At 47.3% G+C, this 22,073-nt stretch overlaps 2 long non-coding RNA genes across 4 annotated transcripts in view; both read right to left on the bottom strand.

The window, feature by feature from the left end:
• Nucleotides 1-21,184, bottom strand: part of LOC146171003 (uncharacterized) — a 359,551-nt gene extending 338,367 nt beyond the window's left edge. The window contains exons 1-2 of one of the 3 annotated variants that reach the window (XR_014703038.1): nt 20,947-21,184; nt 18,133-18,199 (exon numbers count right to left, since the gene is read on the bottom strand). This is a non-coding gene — a long non-coding RNA (uncharacterized LOC146171003). Of the gene's footprint in view, nt 1-17,916; nt 18,200-20,946 lie in introns of those variants that run through there. The other 2 variants (XR_014703036.1, XR_014703037.1) reach the window with 2 other exon arrangements.
• Nucleotides 6,112-12,682, bottom strand: LOC146171015 (uncharacterized). Its single transcript, XR_014702992.1, has 3 exons — nt 12,553-12,682; nt 11,093-11,206; nt 6,112-6,630 (listed from the first exon to the last, which is right to left on the bottom strand). It is a non-coding gene; the product is annotated as an uncharacterized LOC146171015 (long non-coding RNA).
• Nucleotides 21,185-22,073: the final 889 nt, after the last annotated feature.

Raw genomic sequence — 22,073 nt, forward strand, 5'->3', positions numbered from 1 at the left:
GCCACATGTGCCTGTGTTTGTTATTACATATACATAAGAGGAGTGTTGCGTGACTTTGTTTCCTGTGTTGGTCGCATATACAATATATAAATAAAACTGCGCGTACGTGTTTACTTGTCAGCAAGTGTACAGTGCGCAGAAAGAACCATATGTCAATAAAAATGAAGCATTTCACTTTCTTCCAGAGATTATAAATATATATTTATATCAATAAATGCCTATGCTTTAATTGTTGTTAGAATAGAAATTCTGGGTTTCCCTTTGTAGGCACGGGATGTCCGAGACTAAGATGCTGAAACTTCGCAGAATCCTTCGCAAGCAAGCAGCGTTAAATATGTGCGCCGCTTCCAGTCCAAGACAAAACACACACCCTTGAACTTGTTGTTAGCGGCTTCAGTTATAGCTGAGGTCTGTTGCGACTTAGTGAGAGCTGAAATGCGGTGCAAGCAGCCCTCTTGCCGAAGATGTGAGAGTGCGGTAGGCAGCAGACAGCGCGGCTGGTACCCACCCAGTTTGCAGCGCTCCTGGCGGCGGCCGCCGGCATTCATTGCTCGTGGTGCCACCCGAGAGGCCTCGGTCGGCACACTAGCCAATATATTCTAGGCACTATATTTTAGCCGCTCCCGCTTCTCACTGGTTCGCCGCCATCATCAAATTTATCATTGTGGCCAGCACAGTTTCTGCTCACTGCGTCAAAAATGAACAAAGGTTTGAACAAAAGTTTTAAAAACCGCTGCCGATAACACAACTGTAGGAAATTTCTATACATTGTTTTCAAGTTTCAAGCATATTATATAATCTTTCAGGCACCTTCTTGGCCATAAAGGAATGATGTAGAACAATTAGAAACCATGTTTGCGAGCAGACGTAGCAGACGTAGCTTACTGTATGCAGCACTAGCCATCCCGGATAGACCAAGGGCCGTTGCTGTGGAATTCGTCACTGTTTTTTTTTTTTAATATACTGTGGTCGTCGTCTTGCGCCAAAGCAAATTTCTGACATATTTTCAGGTGATCGGGCACAGAGGAGATGCATGTGCGCTCGACGGACGAAATGCATGCGAAGCGCGAAACAATCGCAGCGATAGCCGGCCTTGCGATAACAACTCAGAAGAATCAGGACACCTATGTGATGTTACAGTAGGTACGCGACGCAACATATCACAAGAAATGCTCCACACGCGACGATTCTGCCGTTGTTTACAGCACCTACTGAACAGTAGTATGGTGGCTAACAGTAGCCGCCCGCCGTCGTTTAGCTGCACGCCGCCATCTTCCCACGATCTAAGTTGCCAGCTTCAAACCATCTTCATGTGCCAGATTTAGCAAGTAAAATTGATCTGGCAACCAATGAACAGTGGGATAATGGCGGCAATCACGCGGTCACCCCTCGAATGCATTGGCTGAACGGGCAGCTTTCCCTCTAGAGTCTTTGTATTAATGGACGGACGGATGGACGGATAGGTGGGCCGGTATGGAAGAATGGATAAAGTGCTCTAGAGCACTTTAGAATGGATGGATGGATGGATGGATGGATGGATGGATGGATGGATGGATGGATGGATGGATGGATGGATGGATGGATGGATGGATGGATGGATGGATGGATGGATGGATGCTGAACCCTTTGAATCAGGCGGCGGCGTTACAGGCCGCCTAGCTGTGAAAAGTAATATAATTTGGACTTATTCTTGCCTTGATTTCGGCCACCAATCAGCTAACCTTCGTTTGGCTTTTCTATTTTTCCTCCACTATCCTTAAACCCCAACGCTTTGGCTAAATCTGCCCTATTGCATTGAACTTTAGGGTGGAGCCCTTTAGAAGAAATTATTAAGGGTTCAGCCGTTTTCTCATCCTCTTCACACACACCGCACAGCGTGTCTATCCCTTGGTGCTTGACTCGGTACGTCTAGTCCGCAGTACTCCCGTCCTAGCCTCGAACAACAATGAGCTGCCCCTAGAATTACCGTAAGTGTTTTCTTAGGCTATTTCCTGCTTGAAAGTTCTGTACATCTCCAGTGCTGATTTGGTATGCATCCCTGTTCTTAACTGATAATTCCTGGCTGGTGCCCCTACCACTGTCCAAATATTTGCTTGCCACTCGGCTGTCAAGTGTCGCGCCATCAAGCGGCTTGTGTGCGAAACGAGAACGAAGCTGGTCTTGGAACTATTGCTAGCGATCACCACCGGGCAAGGCCAGAACCGATCACTTCTCAGCTCATACAGTAGAAGTAGTAAAAGACATAATCTTCTAATATGATTCGCCACGGAAAAATGTATACTTCGCAAGCAACGATGCCAGTTGTTATTTACAGGCGTATGGGGAATCTTCGCAGGAAACATTGCTGCAGGCGCGGCCACACAACGTAGAGTGCTAATCTCTGTATCAAAATTCGCTCTAACCGGGTTCTACCGTATTGTGATGAAACCTTTGTACTCGTCGGGAAGGCAGACTGCGGTGCTGTTAAGCCAAGCTCTTCGGAGCCTCTGAAAAAGCCACCGGTGAAGCTTACGATTAGTGATACAGTCTGTATCAGTTTGGATTTCTACCGCTAGCAGTGTTTTGTAAGGTAGCGTCAAACAGCACAGTCAAGTCTCATTGCGTATATTGTGAAACTCTACTCCGCGTCACGATCAAACTGTGCAGTATGTCTTTTGGTAGTAACTCCATGGCTTCGGATGATTCTCAACACTGTGAGAATGTATATGCAACTTTGGGACGTACTGGTGCCACAAATATTTAAACGCCACACAGTGTTAAAGACCACGTTCTCCAGAAAATCCTGCGTCAGCGTTGAATTTGTGAGCGGCAAATGACGAGCATGCCTGTGGTGCTAGTTGACTGGCCATCGGGTTGTCAAGAAACCACGTGACGAGGTCGAGATGGCAGGAGCTGCCAAGTTGGGTGCCTTCTTTGATACGAGAAGGCGAGATGGGTACAGCATCATCCGTGACCGTCGCATCACGAGCAGACAAGCAACTCTTTAGCACCGCGTATTCGTTCGTACCCCATGGTTAAAACTGGCTTCATATATATGTCCTTGGTCTCTCACATAGTGCGGTATCTTAATGGTGACTATATGCTAGTGCAGTATCGGTGAGGTAACGGGAGCACAGAATAAGGAATACAAAGTAATATCGCGATGAAAAGAAATGCGAACAGCGGAGCGCGCGGGAAAAGTTCCCGCTCAGGCAGTCTGCATGTCGCCATCATAGGCGCGCTCATCCGATTTGCGATAGTTTTGATTCTATTTTCTTTACGTTCGTTTTCTCGCTTTGCCACTGTTGAGCCGCATTCATCCTTTACAGAGGTGGTGACTTCCGCAGCGTGGTTTCGCTGGCAGCTATGGCCCATGCGGGTGAAGCGAGCGCAACGGCGGAAGCAAAATCAAAGCGTTGTAGGCGAGCTAAGAGCGCCAAGTGCGAGACTGGTGTTCCCGATGGGTGTTCCCGTTGACTACCCTGTGTTGAAGAAGTGCGGGGAGACGGGGATGGAAAAAGCTGGGCTAGGTTTTAAATCTACGCTGAGTACGCTTCATGCAAGCTAGTGTAGGCGATATAAGGCTGGGCTAAAGCTATACGACGCGTGGGCTGGAGCTTAGCCGAAGAGGGGGTGTGGGGGTTTATGGGGCTTCAGCCCTCCCCCCCCCCCCCCCCAAACAACCATCGACGCAGGAAAACATTCTGCATTTTGTCTACAATATCATTTTTCGGTTCGAAAAGACATTTCGGCATGAACATTAAGAACGTGAGCTACATTTCATAGCAACGCCCATGCAGCTGGAGTCACATAAAGCAAGAAGCCACTTCCGAGCACAAAGTTTCAAGGGCGCTTGGAGATGCGAGCGGACTCGTCGCGTCACTCGCGGCGGCCACGGAGGGGGTGGGGGTGGACGAAACAGCACAGCGTCGAAGCCCGCTTTTCATTCCCATTCAGTGTTCCAAAATCAAAGGCAGTATTTTCCTCGTCTTAGACTCCCCACTTGCTCAAAATGCCTGTCTCTCTCTCCTACTGCACTCAGCCCCTCTTGACTGCAGCATGTTTCTTTTGGTGCTTTTTTTTTTCTCGTGCCTTCTGCGGATCCTCACCATGCTGTAGCAGCTCTTTATGGCACTCCCTCGCCCTCTCTCCGTACACTATGCCTTCCCCGTGGTTGCGCTTTTTGTTTGTGGTTGTTTTTTCATTTTCGCGCTTGTTCCCGCGCGCAGAAGAGAAGGCGTCGAACGCTGGCCCAGAGGTGATTTGGTTTTTTTATTGCATCTAGTTTTTTTCCGCTACGCCGCTGCGCAGGCAAAAAAGGGTTCTGTCCACACAGCTCCGTTTCGGTTCCAGCCGAGCTTCGCGCAGATTCTTCAGCAACTGGAAACAGAAACGGACCTAGCGCACGCCGGTAAGCGACCGCGACCAAAGGCATCGAAGCGGCGCCGACGGTGGCGGAGTAACCCTTTGTCTCCTGCATCCAAGCCTCCCCTTTCGGGACGGAGACGAGCTGCCCTTTCAGGCCTTAATCTTCCTTGGCGCCCACTGCGGCGACAAAGGGAACCTGACCTTTTGTTGAAAGGTTCGGAGGCGCGTCGCCGATCAGCACTGACCCTGCTCGCCGACTTCTCGAGGCAGGTGCATGACCTTCTGAGAAGTAACGCCAGGGAAATGACCTCTGCCAACGAACGAGTTCTCCGGCTGCTTCACCTTGGTAAAGGATTTCCACCGCCAGCATGCACAAGATCGTCATCCACATCGGAGAAGCTAGCCCTCGCAACCGAAAGATGTGCGAGGAGGCTCAAGCACCACCATCTGCAGTGGGTAGCATCTCAAGTCCTTGCTTGTGCCCCGCTGATTGGACTGTTCAGATTGAACTTTGTTGCCCACCTAGGGAAGTGGGGATAACCGACCATATATGAACGGCGTAAATTGTCTCCGCAGAAAGCTCATTTTTCGTCCTTTAACTTGTACATATTTCATCATGTAAAGAGTTGCATAAAGCATTTCTTCGCCTCTACTCCCTGGCTGCTCCTACTCCTCCTTTCTCTCGGCTCCTCATGATTCCACTGTGGTCAAGTATAGGCCCCCGAACCCCGATCACATCATCTCCTCCACCTCGAAGCCTATCCCTGATCATCGTCACTCCGCAGTAGCAGCCTTCCGAGCCAGGACCCGGGAACCTCGGCCCGGCGAGAGGCATCCCAGGCGAACCAACGACGCCCCCCTTCAACGCAGCGAGGCCATCATTCACAGAAAAGAATATCCACAATTTTCGCAAGCATGCTCCAGACGTACAGAAAAAATACCTAGACAGGTTAGGGACAAATTAAAAATACCTCCGCTCCCCAAAAACATGCACCCCGTTTACCATGAGAGCCGGAGGAGTGATAGAGCAACAGCGCTGCAAGCCCGTTTTGAGGGACGTCTTATATACAGATGCCGCACAATGCGCGAACGGTAGGGGACGTGTTCCAGTAGCAACTAGAGAAGACGGGGGCTCGGTAGTTTGCTGCAGCACCCGAAATTCGACCACAACGGAGGCGGAAGAAGTGGCCATCGCGCTAGCTCTAACACAACAACAGGTCAAAATTATAGTTACAGACTCGAAATCAGCGATTAGAAACTTTGACGCGGGCCGCATTTCGGCCATAGCAGCAAAAGTGTTGGCCAGTGGTCCACCACCGGCAGAGCAGGTCGCGCTCATTTGGACACCGGCGCACCAGGGGTTGAGGGGGAACGAGAGAGCGCACGTACTGGCCCGAGGATTAGCTACATTCCGGGATCCCACCCAGACGGCCATAGACGTCCGACGGTCGACCGACGGACGTCCGTTTTCGGACCTTCGGACATCCGTCGGAAGTCCGGTTATGTTCGATATACGTACAGCGGACGTCCGTCGGACTATCGTTCGTGGATCCGGATCGCGTCCCACGGACGTCCGACGGGCAGCCGGAGGCGGACATTCGGACGTTTCCCGGAACATGCTTGCAGGGCCCGCTATTGGTGTAAAAACTTGCCAATAACATTCGTGTAAAGCTCAGCAAGCATGTGCCATGGAAATTTCAGTCACATACTAGTGCTCAATGCCTTTGCCGTGAGAGTAAAGCAGACAATAGAATATGCAACAGGTTCAAGTTTCCTGTTGTCTGCTTTACTTTCACACACAAAGCACTGAACAGTAGTGTGCAATTAAAACTTCTATCAAAGAGGCACATATGCTAGCTGAGCTTTACACAAATGCACCATTCCTGAAAACATGCTAAGTGCATAGGCATACCAGCATGTGAGGTTGTAAAAAAAGCATTTTTTTTGGCTTTATTGCAAAAACTGCATGCATAAATAGTCTACACTAAAAAAATATCGAGGTTAAGGAATGGCATGGTAAAATGCAGGCCAACTGGAGTATTAAGAATCTACTTGAATAATTTTAATTATCCTAGGCCGTGACAGCTCTTCCCTTGGGGAGGTGGTGGAGGAAAAGGTATTTATTGAAACCTAATATTTCGGAATTAGCGAGGAGATGAGCGAGTTCTCTGTGGGCGGCCTCCGCAGGCCGGGATTCCAGGAGCAGTTACTATCCTGTGCATTTGCTCGATCAGCTGTTGCTGGTCTTTCAGGCCTAAGATGAAAGAGCAGGCTGGGCTCCTCCTGCAATAGAAGGGAAAATGAAATTCAAGTTATCTGTGCTGAACTTTGATTACACATCTCCAAGGGCAACTGCTAGTTTCTCTCAATTGCTTTTTCCAGATGGCACTGTACGCATGCATCTCCATTCAGAACTGTCACATACTATATAGAAAGGTCATATAACTGCAGCAAAACCCATGCAGAATAACAAGATACAAACGTAGTTTGACCAGAACCTGGCATTCAGTATTTTAATGTTTTTATGTCGTCTCTTTGAACATGCCACTCTGACCAAACATGGCATGTTATGCTTGCTGCTATGCGCCCTCAGCAATGCCCAAGACATGGAGTGCACATGCAGAGAAACTAAGCATAAAGGATGCTGTATATGAACATAAAGCACAGCCAAAGCATTGCAGTATTACACAGGTACGCATTGGCGGCAGAAACCTGCATTTTGAGCGGTTTAACAGGCAGATTTCTAAAGTCATTGTTCCTGCTCTGAAAAGAAGTGATCAATAATAACATCATTTAAAATTGTTACCTTTTTATTCTGTAAACTGCACATTTCGCTGGTTTCCATGTACCCTCTACCGAAGACATTCCCTGGGCGTGTCGGGGGTATATCGACATCAACATCTAGGCTACAAGCGTCTAGAAAGTGTCTCCTTAGAGCAGCTGCGACGAAGTAACTTATCTGATAACATGCAAGCTGCTGCAGCAGAATAAAGATAGACATTTGACATGTGGCTAAAGCCCAATGTGGAAGCATAGCCCGCCGCAGTGATTGCGCAGTGTTCATGCTTCTACAAGAGTTAAAAGTAGTTATTTGTTACTGAAATATGGTTGCATAATTCTGGCAACCAGCTGTGCATGTATGTCATGGATTTCTCAACTACGCACAACAAATTACAAAAAAAATAATGGTATTTATAAATGCAGCCAGCCGTTCACAAGAAACATTGTACCTTTTTTATGGGGAAGGTAGTGGGCGCCAAAGAAACTGCCCCTGTAAAGGCGCCTAATTTGCCCCTATGTAATATCGGGGACAAGTGTGTGGACTACACAAACTGCAATCAAAGCACATAACTTTCACATCGACCAGGAAACTCGGACCATACTTGTCGATGTGAAAGTTGAACGTTAGTTCTTTCATGTGTGCAAGAGAAATAAGGTCACAATTCGTTTACATCGCGATTCTAGTCCAAAATCTAGACATACTGTCCAGAGACTTTCGCCCCCACAGTATAAGCCACCACTTGGGTAAGAGATTAGTAAAAGAAGTGTATAAAAGACATTAGTGCTGTTGGACAGCCATAGCTATAAAAATGGTATTGACATTAGAGTACTGCCTTAAGGCGGGGCCTAGGGCATTACAAAAGCAAAAGTTAGTGTCCGCTGGTCCTCATTTGAACGAACAAAAAGAGGGGGGGGGGGGGAAGAAATCTACCTCAACTACATGTTTTGAGTGACACCAAGCCGCAGTTAGTATTAAAGATATCACACAGTTTTGTGGAAGATTCGGGAGCGCTTTGCTGCTTTTTTACAGGATTGGACAAAAGAGCTCACCATCTTCAGAAAGGCACGTTATATAGAAATGAAAATAGTGAATTTACTGCATCTGGCCACAACAACTTGCACACGGAGAGGAAGATGAACTGAAAATTTTATACATGAATGTATGTATTTACAACAGGTGAAACAATGACCATGATCTATGCCGAAGAGGAAAGAGATCAAAATCTAGCTCAGAACGAGTTCTCCAGGCCGCGGGGCCGTTTCATTAACTTCGGGACTCCGCCCACATTTCTCATCCCCAATGACAACGAACTCACACATGACTGGCTAACAAACATTTTGGCATGTCTTTCCACTTTCATAAGTTTTTCACCCTCTCCCTAATACAAGCAATGCAAAAGGGACAACAAATTCGTTTCACAACAAATGGAATTTAGAGAATGGACCTCGAAATGATTGGCTCACTAGGTCACATGCCAAACTCTCTCCCCTAGGAAAAAAAAAAAAGAAAAAAAAATTAGAACCCATCAAAACGGTGTCTCACGTGCGCAACCATTGTTGCCCAAAGCTTGCATCCTTGGCGGCTCCTTTTACAGGGCAATTATTGCAATTATTGGCGTCCGAGTCAGCACCATTGCGGACCACATCAGAAGAGCCAACTCACATCCTCCCGCTCCGCATCATACCGTCACTGTTACACACTTGCCCTTTTTTAACGCCGCCATCTTCCACCACTGTTGACATCCAGGGTTGGAATCCTCAACGAGACCCCACTCAGCGCGCCTGCACTGAATAATTGTCACTTTTATGGGCTCCCCAACAAGGAAGAGGGCCTTACACACTTCAAGCTGACAGTGTTTTTTCTTTGAACGATAAGCAGTTCTTCCAAAAGAGGTGCTCGTTTCAAAGCTGTGCTGCCTCCGGGTGATGGGTCCAGTCAGCGTACTAAGGACCCCTTAGTTGTATACTGTTCGTAAAGCTCCTTAAATAAAAATGAGCCCCCTACATGACACAGCAACGAGAACAAACTGCCTGTCCCCGCGTCTTCGAGTGCGACAGCAAAGTCCTCGGAAGAGGGGACTTCTTTCCCTCTCTGCCTACGTTTCCGTTAAGCACTGTAGCTGCTGTAGCTGCCTCTCTGCGCGTCTCTCCGCCTCCTGTCCGAGGGCAAGTGGGAGACGGCCGCAGCTGGGCATTGAACAGGTGACCCAAAAAGAGCAGACTAATAATGGTGCCTAGCATACCCACCGATCCCTTACAGAAATCATTAAAGAAATGAAAGCAACACATCAGATAACGCTACAATGTTTCTAAGTGCAAAGTCGACAACTCCAAGTCATATAAATATATGTACATCTCCGCACATTAACTAGACAGAAACAGTGCAGAGTAAACTAATAATTCAGTGTCTAGCAACACTATTAAAAGGGGATAAAGGCCACGGGGGGCTGCGATTATTAGTACCGTTTTGCCTTTAAACTACAATAACATACTTGTTGCAAGCTTAAAATCAAAGATTCACACCTGTCCCACCCACAACAATGGAACACACATCTGACTCAAGTCTGCAGAGAAAGAGCAAGCTAGACTATTGCAGACGCACCCTTGGTTATTTTTCTGGCATTTCTGAGGGTGAAGAATCTGACTTGTCAGTAGCATGCATATGAATAAGAATCCTATGACAGTAAATGCATCAGATTTTCTGGAGTGGCTTTTCTTTGCTGACCACATATGAGGTGAGCTATAATTTATCCAACTTGGCCTAGGTTTATTCTAGGAATAACAAAGCTATAGCAGGTACACAGTCGTCCACTCAGGCTGAACATGTGAGTGCGTGGCATGCACTTTTTGAGATGCCACTGCATCCATCGCAGCTGCACACCGTAGCGAAGAGGCAGACAGCGTGAAGTACCAGCCTCTAGTCCCTCTACCACCACTGGGGTCCCAAACTAGGGACCCCTTGTTTTTGTCAGGACAGGCCCCCTCAGGGTCAGCTAGTGAGTAACCTCCTGTATTTGTATCTGATGGCAATGTTTTCCACCACCACCCACAATACACAGCTGCACATCATAGCAGATGTGCAGCAACAGCTCCTGGTCCTTCTATGCATAAGCCACTTTGCCTTGATGCATGCCTGCGCACCATAGTAAAGAGGCAGACGACATGACGCAGCAGCTCATGGTACCTTTACACATGAGCCCCCCCATTGTACTTCGATACGCACCATAGCAAATATACAGACTACGCCACACAGCAGCTCCTGGTAACTCTATGCATAAGCCATTTTGCCTCAATACGCACCTGCGTACTTGAGCGAAGAGGCAGACTTGAAGCTGCAGCTCCTGGGCCCTCCATGCACAAGCCACTTAGCATCAATGCACGGCTGTGCACTGTAGTAAAGAGGCGAAGGACGTTAAGCAGCAGCTCCTGGTCCCTCTACACATCAGCCATTTTGCCTCGATGCGCATCTGCACACCGTAATAAACAGCCAGATGTGACAAAGAAGCTCCTGGTTTCTCTACACATAAACCACTTTGCCTCAATGCACGTCTGCACACCGGAGCAAAGAGGCAGATGACGTGAAGCTGGAGCGGCTGGTCCCTCTACGCACAAGCCACTTAGCCTTGATGCATGGCTGTGACGGATGCATTGCTATTTTGCAAACTGCATGCCACACATTCCCATTCAAGCTAAGAGTGGACGACTGTGTAAACGTAAAATACTGGTTATTTACTTCAATGGACAATGACAAAAAGTAACATGGTGGACAATGTAAAAAGAATTTGCTGCATAAAGTTTGTTGAAACCAGCTCTACATCCTACATGTAAACAAGCTAAAACCTTAATGTCGAAGGGATGTCCTGTGTGTTTAAAATCATCATGCTCAAACAACTTCAACACTGACAATCATGATTCAATATTTTAATAATATAGATAATGATACAATATTCACTTTTAGCCATACCAAAGAAATGAGAATGCAAAGGGATGTTGCTGTTTTTCCCCCGTGGATGACAGTTTTCCATGTTCAAAGTGCTGTTTCCTGTTGGCCTACGAAATCGGCTACAGCAAATGGCATCTGAAAAATTTTTGGAAGCCTCATGCTAGTCTTCAACGAGAAAAGCATTGCCATACAGAATCGGAACACAAATACTTTTACAACACACTAAAAGCACTAACTGCGGTGCTGTTTTTAGGATGACTAGGTAGAGGTTTTGCTGTAGCAAGCCAAATGTTAGCCTTCAATAAGGAAAGCATTCCCATACAGAAATAGAACACAAAAGCTTTTACAACACATTAAAAGCATCAATTGCACAAATGCTTGTAAGATGACCAGGTACAGGACCAGCGGTTATCAGAAGCCTTGTATGTGAGCATGATGCCCTAGATTCAATTTATGGCTATCACTGTATTAACAAGCATGGGTTTAAAGCTACTTTAATATGATAATCTAAGAACATGGTAAGAGCTTTCAGTGCGAGACATAAGCTCAGTATCATGCACTATAAGGTGCTGCATGGCTCTAGTGTAGCTTTGGCATTATCTCGCTGTCAATAATGCAGTGAAGTTCTGAGGAGCCTTTGAATATCTGTAAGGACAAAGCAACAACAATTTTGTTTTCATCTCACTTTTGCTCAACTCGTGCTCTTTTTTTTTTTTTTTTTTGAGCCCGCGGCTTGCATGGCCTTTCAGTATGCCTGTTTTGCATAAAAGAAGGCGTTGCAGGCACCCGAGCTCACAGCCCAACTGTATCGCGGCGGCGGTATGTTAAATTCGTGCCAGAACAGCGCAGAACAACGGGTCAAGAAAAAGACAAGTGCTGACTTTTTTTTTTCTCTTATCTCCTTGTCCGGTTGTTCTGCGCGGTTCGGTCCCACATGCATAACCAACATGCGCAAGGTGCTGTCCTGGTTTGTCAAAGCTGAAGGAGAGTACTAAACCTTTAGTTATTTAGTAGCTGCAGCCGTTCCTTCTAGAAACTGTAGTTGCCGTAAAGCTCGAGAGAGAAAGATCAGCGGCTGTCCATATAAAAAAAAAAAAAAAAAAAAAAAAAAAAAACTCGCGACGTTTTTCCAAGTGTAGGCATGTCGCACGATAGGCTCGAGTGCAAAAGTTTTCTCGTATAGTTTTTACAACTCAGCACGTTGCGCATGGTTAACAAATTAACTCCTTTAAAGCTCGGGCAGGCACTCCTTCAGAGAAGTTGCGCGGCTTACTGGCACAGCGTCCAGTAATGCCGAGAAAGATGGCCCTCAGACTTGAGGCTGCACTTTAGTTAGTCGGCGCGGAGCCATCCTGTCAGTCTAGCCTAAAACACTCGACCGTTCGGCTGCTGTACAGAGCTGTTTCCTTACCCAAAAGCTCACCACTATCAGTGCATCGAAAAGTTCCACTACAGAACCAAAAGTACGGTGAGATACTTACTTTGGAATCGGCGGGTGAACAAAGTGTGCCAGCCGCACCAAGCCACAGCAAAAACAATGCTAGCAGTGCATTACAGCCGTAGGTATTTGTAACTGCGCAGAAAATGCAGAACACGAAATCATGAAGCCATCTTCCATGACTAAACTTCAACTTGTAAGGTGGATTGGATTGGCTCATTTCAGATTTTTTTGAGGATAGGTTCGGTTTCGTTCTTTTTGAGCTTGCTGCTTGCTGCGTCTATTCAGCCACTGATTAAAATTTCACCGAAGCATCATGATAGAAAAATGTTTAATAGTCATTTAACTTTTAATCAAAAATTTTTGATGGAAGAATTCAACGATGAAACATGCGGAAAATAAAAAAAAAAACTGTTTAATGGAAACGTTTTCTATCGCATCGATTCGCTCTGGCATCATATAATGCAGACTTGAGGGTATTACTGATTTATACGCAGTTCAGACGAGCACGACGACTACAAACTATATCATAGCTGTGTAAAAGCAAATCCAGTGACGGACGTACGGCGGCTGTCCGCTGGGCGAACGGATTCGACCATCCGCTTTCGTACGTAAGCCGGAATTCCGGCGGACGTCCGAAATCGGCCGCCGAGTTGCGGCCGAGTTCGGTTGTCCGTCGGACGTCAGTGGCCGTCTGGGCAGTGACGACTTATGCGCAACCCCGTACCCCTTGCGCGATGAGGAGCCCCTACAGTTCGACGATTACCTTAACACCTACCAAGATATCCTAAATCATTACAAATTAGGCAGATCAGTACTACCAAAAGCGTGTAAGCAACTCACCAAAAGCGAGGAGGTTATGTGGCGTAAGCTACAGCCTGGAGTATTCGCGAACCCCGAGCTTTACAGCAAGTGGCACCCGGAAATTTTTAGCCCCAGGTGCAAACGTTGCGATGGCATAGCGGACATGAACCTTATGATATGGACGCGTCCTAGATTTGGAGAACCTGACAGAACAGATGAGTAATGGGAGGCACTAATTCTCAAGCAGGACGAAAAAGGGCAACGAGAAGTCATCCGTCTTGCTCTGGCCCCTGCTCAGATCCAAGGGATTCAGGTCGAAGGCTGAGGGGGAGGACGTGGTTGGGGCAGAGCTTCGCCTCGGATCCTCACCAACCTTTTGACGGGTGCAATAAATGTTATTTCTCTCTCTCTCTCTCACCTGCGCCAAAGCGTCCATGCCAAGACACTGAAGCCCAGCAAAGGTAACTGCGTTCTTCTTTATTTTTTCTACTTTGACTTCTTCGCGAGAGGACACATTGAAACCCGTTCTCAATTTTCTTGTTCGCGTTACTCGGGGGCTGGCAAGGCCAGCCATAGCGCATGCGTTTTTCTCGTGTTGCCCCGACCACTGCGAGGCGCATTTCAGTGCGCGTTCGTTTTATCTGGCCGAGTGGATTCTGCCCAGCAGCCCTTTGAATGCTTTCAGGTTATGGCCGTTTGAGCTGAAGCGAGTGGCAGCTGCTGCTCCGTCCAAGTTTGCTCACCCGTGCGCTTCACAGCGAACGCCCGCCGTCGTGTAATGAGACGTGTTTATGTTTGTGCGCGCATGCTGCCATGCTTGTTGAGTTGGCTCTCCATGTGTTGCTATCGCGGTAATTGCTTCGCTTTTCCGGTGAAATTGTTTTTTTTTCTAAACATGCCCCACAACTCCTGAAACCACACTATTTGCCCATTAAGTCATTTATTTATAAGGTAGAAAATAATTTCGATAATTACTTGTTTTGGCTACCATAAAAAAAAAAGACTGTCAGCTTCCCAATTCGAAATGCCACTCATGACTGACTGACAATTTTGCTGTCTTCGCGTTGGAATGACCGGTGCTTTAAAAACAACCAGGGGCGCGAAGTACATAAATATTTTGGAAAAGTAGTGCTAAGCTCCAGTTATACATTTGTCCTACGAAACATTTATATACTTCACCATAACTTATCTTTTTAGTATTGGTTTAAAGTTGTTTCCTGATGGTTGTCACTTTTTCAAAACTTTGAGCTTGTTGGATTTTGTCTGTTTAGTTCTAGCGGTCCGAAAATGTTACACCTTACTTTCATACCCACGCTCGACGAATCATCTTTCTTTCTGTGCGTAAAGTTTACTATCTGTGATTGCGCAACATATTTATTTGCCTTGTTTGACGCATTATATACAGTGACCTTGCTTAGTTGCATACATTTATTGGATACTTATACGTATATTTAAATATAGTCCCAAGCAAAAAAAGAAGTGCTTGGCAAAAGGTATACGGCCCACAACTCTCGCCGACCAAGAAGGGCCCGGCCAACCCTCGGCACCCGACTGAGGGCCGGTGTCGAGGATTGACAGTGACCTAACGTCGGCTGATTTTCGGCAATGGAAACAGCCCGACCTCTTGACCCGACGTGACCAGCCACCTTCCGCACGTAGGCCGGCCACCTGCCAGCATACTCCTGAATGGTCGGCTGCTCGTCTGCCCAAGCTGTTTTGCTGATGACAGGCCGTACGTCGGCCGGTTGCTTCCCGACGTCGGTTAGTGGCCGGCAGACGGCTCAAAACCATGCATTTAATATACAGCGGCCCATGCATATATAACGTGGTAGAGCATGCAAATGCATCAAGAAAAGCAGCAGCTTTTCTGATGCCATCAAGAAAGTAAAGCAGCTGCAGCATTTGGTGAAAAATTTATTTCTCAACAGCGTTCAGAAAAAGCTCGCGATTTGCTTTTTAATAAGCATGGATATATGACTGACTATAGAACACGCGTGTTCCCCATGTGGAAGATGGGCTTGATGCTTGGTCCTCTTCTTCTGGCAGCTTGTAGATCACTTGATGTTTGCGACAGGTCTGATCTGCGGCGGGTTCCATCTTGGTCAGCTGCACGAAGACAAGTTTTTAATTAAATATTTAATTTTCGGTGAGTTTTACATTCCAGGCAAATATAGGGTTGAAAGGTAGAATAAATAATATCTGCTCACTGCCAACAAGTGTACTAAGCTTTAAAAGAACGACAAGGTCTGACTCTTGCTGCATTTGCCTCGATCACATCAATATAATTTATGCGCCTGACTTTCATGCTACCCGACTGAAAACGCATTAACGCAAAGTCGCAATAGATAATAAAAACATCACGCATCCGCAGATCACCCCGAGACGACAGATGGCGCCCCGTTCCTGTCAAATTTAAAGCCCCTCTCTCCTCACGCAGGAACCAATCAGCGCGTGTTATGCTGACGGTGGGCGGTAGCGGTAGACGGCCGCGTTAAAGTAGAGACTTTTAGCTTATCGCTGCCGCTTATCGCGGCCGTCTACCGCGCACCATCAGCACAGCACGCGCTGATTGGTCCCCGCGTGCGGCGTCCGCCGAAATTTGACAGGAACCTGGCGCCATCTGTCGCCATCGGAGTAATCTGCGCATGCGTACTGACGCTCGCGCGGTAGCGCTAAACCAAAAGTCTCTAATTAGGATCCATGAATCCGCGAGAAAGGCGCAGGCACTTCGTTTTGCTGAGTCATGTTGCAATTTGCAACCGTAGCGCACTCAAAGCTTATCCTGCCGACGCGCATTCTTGCATGCCAATGCTGCAGTTTAACTAGCAATACCAAGTGTCTGCGCTTGTCATAGAAACATCACTATGAAAGGCAGCCGATTTATTGATTATGTCTTTTTTTAACTATGTTTCTATGTCGTGGCGCTTATGATGGATTCCGACGCGACAGAACAAACAGTTCCCGCGATATTTACATCAAACGTACAATAAGTCTATTCCGCAAAAAAAAAAAAGAAAAACAGCTTAAGTTTCTCTAACAGCACGCAACTTTTACAGCAAAAGCGTTCGAATATTTAGCGATAAGTCATCTGCTTATCTTTGTTATTTAACAACCCTGCATTATATAAAAAAAAATAATCTTATCAGACCTTATCAGACAGCCCAACTCACAGAAGCTTATAGAACCAGTTGTAGATTTTTAAAGCTTGGCACAAGTTAGCTGAACACGTCATGAGCATGTGAGCAGCAGGAAATAATCCGTATGACGAGAATACAACTGCTTGCCCAGGAAGGAAGCGGACAGAGCAAAATCAATCATATGGCAGTGTGAAGCGGCTCGTTCTGTGTGCACCACATATATCATTCCAAAATCTATAATATGAACGCGCTGGCTCACTTGCCTTGACAGCATGCCGCATCGCTCAATCATCAATTTTCATGCACAGATATCATTACAGCAGCAAAAAAAAAAAAAAAAAATCTCAACTACTTCTCATAAATCTTGTACTCAGCCCTGGTACAGAGCTTCGGCTTGGCAGCAACGATGATGCTTGTAGAGCTTCTGATCGCTCCTATGGCGAGGGGTGCTGCAATATTTCTATCAGTGATAGCATTTGACATTTAACTGGGTTGCACGCGTCCAATCGATGTGAGTCGGATAATTTTTGGTGCCCTGTTTAACATTGAATTTCCCGAACAAAATCCCTCCTCCCACCACCCCCCTAACCACACAAACTCCATCCCCTCCTGCTACTCCCCCGTCTAAAAAGAAACGCATAGAGTCAAACAGCGACACCGATCCTCTAGCTGAACTAGAAGCCCGCTTAGAGGCGAAATTTCAAGCAAAATTCGAACTCTTCCAGCAAAAAATGGAAGAACGATTCCAAACCCTAACGGCCCAGCTAGAGGCGCGGCTAAACACATTCTGTGACCATCTAACTGTTAAAGTAGAAACGATGGTAGAGGGGGCAATTACCCGCATAATGAAGGTAGTTGACGCCAGATTGGCTACACTCCCCATCCAACCATCCCCCACTTCTTTCTTCCCAAGCCATCCCTCTATCCAACCACCAATACCCCCCTCCGTAGCACCCCAAGTGCAGCATGATGGCAGCTCATCCTCACTCCCTCTCCAACCATCCCCCACTTCTCTCTTCCCAAGCCATCCCTCTATCCACCCACCAAGCTATCCCTCTATCCACCCACCAAGCTATCCCTCTATCCAACCACCAATACCCCCCTCCGTAGCACCCCAAGTGCAGCATGATGGCAGCTAATCCTCCAATTCTTAAGGGCAACAACAACCCACTAATAATCTGGCATTGGAACTGCCGGAGCATTAAGCGAAAGCGGGATCCTCTAGTGCAACTTATTACTAGCAACTCGTCACCCCCAGACCTTATACTTCTACAAGAAACTCGTATAGCACTCAACATACCAGGATATACAGCATACCATGCACCTAGCGTGGACAAGCCCGTGGTTACAACCTACATCAGACGCACACTCAGACACACAATACACGACTATACACACGAGGTAGCACACATTACTGTAGAAATTATACCGAATGATGTTACTAAAGAATCATTAATAGTCTCCAATATATACAACCCTCCTAGTAGCCCCGCATCTCGTTGCGCGAATCTAATTAGGACCATAGCAAAGGAAGCCAAGAAAACACCTTTATTAATAGCGGGGGACCTAAACTGCGCACACGCTGATTGGGGATACAGCCGTACAAACAGCAGAGGAGAGGTTCTGTCCAATCAGATACAGCAGTCACAGCTATCCGTACATAATGATTTTGAAATGCCCACCAGACAGGGTACAGTTGGTATTATGGATACCAGCCCAGATCTCACGCTCGGCAGACACATCCCGCACCTAAAATGGGAACGAACCGGACACACATTAGGCAGCGATCATTATATCATCGCCCTAACCCTTGAGGGACCACAGTGCACGCCAAAGACATATAAGCATCGTTTGGTGAACTGGGAAAATTTTAGAAAACAACGACAAAACACCCCTGCTGAAGACAACATAGAATTAAGGCAATGGGTGCGACAACTACTTCAGGACCAGGAAAATAATACGCAGGTCATTGATACAAACGAAGATGTGCCAACGTTAGATGCCAGAATGGCGCATTTACTTGAGGCCCACCGTAGTTTAAATAAACGGTATGCCACACAGAAGCACAACCGCAAACTTAATCAGAAGATTAATGATCTGGCCACCCAAATTGAAGACTATGGAGCGCAATTGTTTCAGCAGAATTGGACACAAATATGTGAAGGGCTAAAAGGAAATCTCACCACAAAGCGTGCATGGCACCTACTTCGGCACCTTCTGGACCCAACCCAGAGCAAGACATATACACGAAACATAATAGCTAGACTAACCCATCAACACAGAGATGACACAGATGCCCTACTAGCTACTCTAAAGCATATGCACACCACCCCGGGTCAACCACAATCCCTTCCCTCCTATGCAGGAGGACCAAATGATATATTAGATGCTGCAATAACGACATCAGAAATACGGGCAGCACTTCACAAGCTCAAGAACACAACGCCAGGCGAAGATCAGGTTTCAAATGCGGCGCTAAGAAATCTAGATGATAAATCATTGGAGCAACTAACGGACCTCTATAACAAACACTGGGAAGAAGGGACACTCCCAGCAGAATGGACACACGGGAAAGTAATTCTCATACCAAAACCCAACAAGCCAATTTCCCCAGCGAATATGCGCCCAATATCGCTCACCTCAAACTTAGGAAAACTCTTTGAACAGGTTATACTAGCTCGGCTAACTGCATACATGGATGACACGGACCAATACCCGCACTCAATGGTCGGTTTCAGGCCCCGTCTATCTACGCAGGACGCTATGCTGCAGCTAACGTCAGCAGTGCTTGACCCACATATACCAACGCATACTAAGGCGATACTAGCAATAGATCTCAAAAAAGCGTTTGATAATGTACAACACACAGCAATCCTACAGGCACTCACGAACATTCAAACTGGTCCTAGGCTTTACAACTACATAAGAGCCTTCCTTCAGCACAGGACAGCCACACTTCACATCGACAATCTCCACACCTCACCGTACACGCTTGCCAACGTGGGGACGCCGCAAGGCTCCGTTCTTTCCCCGTTTCTGTTCAACATTACCCTTATCCCCTTAACCGCAGAACTACAGAAAATCCCTCACCTCGGTCACACCATATACGCCGATGACATCACACTCTGGACAACACACGGATCAGACGGTGAAATCGAAGACACGCTACAAACAGCAGCAGACACGATAGCCAAGCTTACCGCAACAATCGGATTAGAGTGCTCCCCAGAAAAATCAGAATTACTAATCATACCCCCTAAAGGACGGACCTACCAAAGCCCCATAGAAATTCGAATTCAGGGAAGACAAGTACCACAGGTTCATACCATCCGCATTCTGGGACTATACCTGCAACAGGATGGAAAGAACGTCGACACAATTAAGCGGCTCAAAAAGGCCGTTGCAAACACCACACAACTCATAAAGAGGGTGACAGGACGCGCACATGGGCTTCGAGAGGCGGACACACTTCGAGTAGTGCACGCCTATACCCTCAGCAGAATTCTTTATGCTACACCATACCTCAAACTATCATGCAGTGAGGTCCAGCAAATAGACTCATTAATTCGGCAAGCAACAAAGGCAGCACTTAAATTACCGAAAAGCACTAGTAACGAGAGACTACTCGAACTTGGAGTCCATAATACAATACATGAACTTCGAGAGGCCCATTTACAAGCACAATACCTCAGATTAGCTGCTACAACTACCGGACGACATATACTCACTAAGCTAGGCATCACTATTCCTGCAAACAATTCATCCCTATTAACACTCCCTAGCCAAATTTACACTTCAATCTATGTCAAACCATTACCGCGGAACATGCACCCCCACTATGACCAAGGTCGCAGGAAGGCACGCGCGGCAGCGCTCCACAAATGGTACGGGAATGAGCCCGATGCCGTTTGGGTAGATGCCGCCTGCGATGAGAGCGGAGCCACTGCAGTTGTCCACAACCCCCACACTTCCCCCTTAACTATTGAGCTTCCTTCAGGCACGACCCCTGAAGAAGCCGAGGAGACCGCTATAGCTATTGCTCTGGCATACACCGATGCCAGTTACATACTCAGTGATTCAAAAACTGCCATTCTAAATTATGCCAGGGGCCGGGTTCATCCTCCGGCGCACCACTTGCTGCACATGCCCACCTCCCACCTCCCCCGACGGATTGAGCTCATCTGGGTGCCTGCGCACTCGGGAAATCCCGGCAACGAGGCTGCCGACTCCTTAGCCCGAGGGTCTAGAAACCGGGCACAGGCGGACCTCATGGGGGATTTCTCGAAGGATCGTATGCACTCGTTTGCTGAGTTCACCGCAAACTCCCGCGCTGAGCGCCTCATCTATCCGTCACCCCACCCATCCCTCACTATCAGAGAGCAGTCAATCTGGCGTCGTCTGCAGACACGAACTCTACCGACACCAGCTCTACTTTCGAAATTTCAGCCGGTATCCCCCATATGCACTTTGTGCTCCCACCCCAAGGCTACTCTTACCCACATTCTTTTATCCTGCCCGGCGTCTCCTCCCCCCGCCGGGCCGGTGCCTCTCCGAACCGAGGACTGGGAGACCTCACTGCGATCAGCGGACCCGGCCAGGCAGAAGATCGTCGTCAGCCGGGCCGCATACGTCATGGATAAACATAATATGAACGTTTAGATCGTGAGTGGGGTCGTGCGGAGACCCAGGAGGCCTGCGTGCCTCGAATTCTTCTGCAAATAAAGTTTTTTCCTCCTCCTCCTCCTCCGAACAAAATCAGCGCTAATACCTGTCCGGTAAGTGCACTGCCATGAAGAAGTGAAAGGCCAGCGTTTTGGTGTAGATGAGACCAAGGACCTCAGGCTTCGGCGAAACGAGCTTCCACTGTCGCAGCCAGTTTCCAGATCGGCTGATGTAGTCTTCCTGCACGATCAGCGCAAGGCGCGCACACCAATTACAAAATATGCATTTACAGTAACAAGATGCGCATAAGTTTCAAAACAATACATAATTAGTTGCGGTACATTGTCGATCGAAGAAAATCAGCTGTAATTTGACTTACTCCCCACCCCTCTCATATTTCCCCCGTCGTTCAAGAAGCGTCGAGATTGCTTTTTTTTTTCTTTTTTTTTTCTACGGCTTCTGTGAAGCCCTCGTCTGGACACTCAGCGGGTGTTGTTCTTTGCATGAAAAAAATATGGTTTGGAGGGAATGCATGTTCCTTTTATCCGAATATCTTGCACATAAAGTAAGTGTCGGGCGCAGTACAATGTACATGACCTGCAGCTTCATTTATCCAAAATAGCACGACGTACGTATATATTATATTTGTTATTCTTCGGGCTGGCATATCGATCGCAAAGCACATTTCCGTTTTTCCGTTTGGTTTCCGTCCCAATGCGGCTTCTGCAGCTCGACTAAAGCCCGTGGCCTCGAGCTCAAGAGGTAAAAACCAATTGAACCACATAGTAACTGCTGCAAGCTTCTCACAAAAATATTTTGTCCATCTGTTCTAGAGATGCACGCAAAGCAGTTGAGGGTCGCAGGGCAAAGTTCACCGGATCCGGATGAGGAGGAGGAAGATGAGGAGGAAAGGCAGGGAGGTTAACCTGTAGAAGAAACCGGTTTGCTACCCTGCACTGGG

Source organism: Amblyomma maculatum, unplaced genomic scaffold, assembly GCF_055883805.1.
Source record: "Amblyomma maculatum isolate TAMU_Amacu unplaced genomic scaffold, ASM5588380v1 scaffold_24, whole genome shotgun sequence".
Lineage (NCBI taxonomy): Eukaryota > Metazoa > Arthropoda > Arachnida > Ixodida > Ixodidae > Amblyomma > Amblyomma maculatum.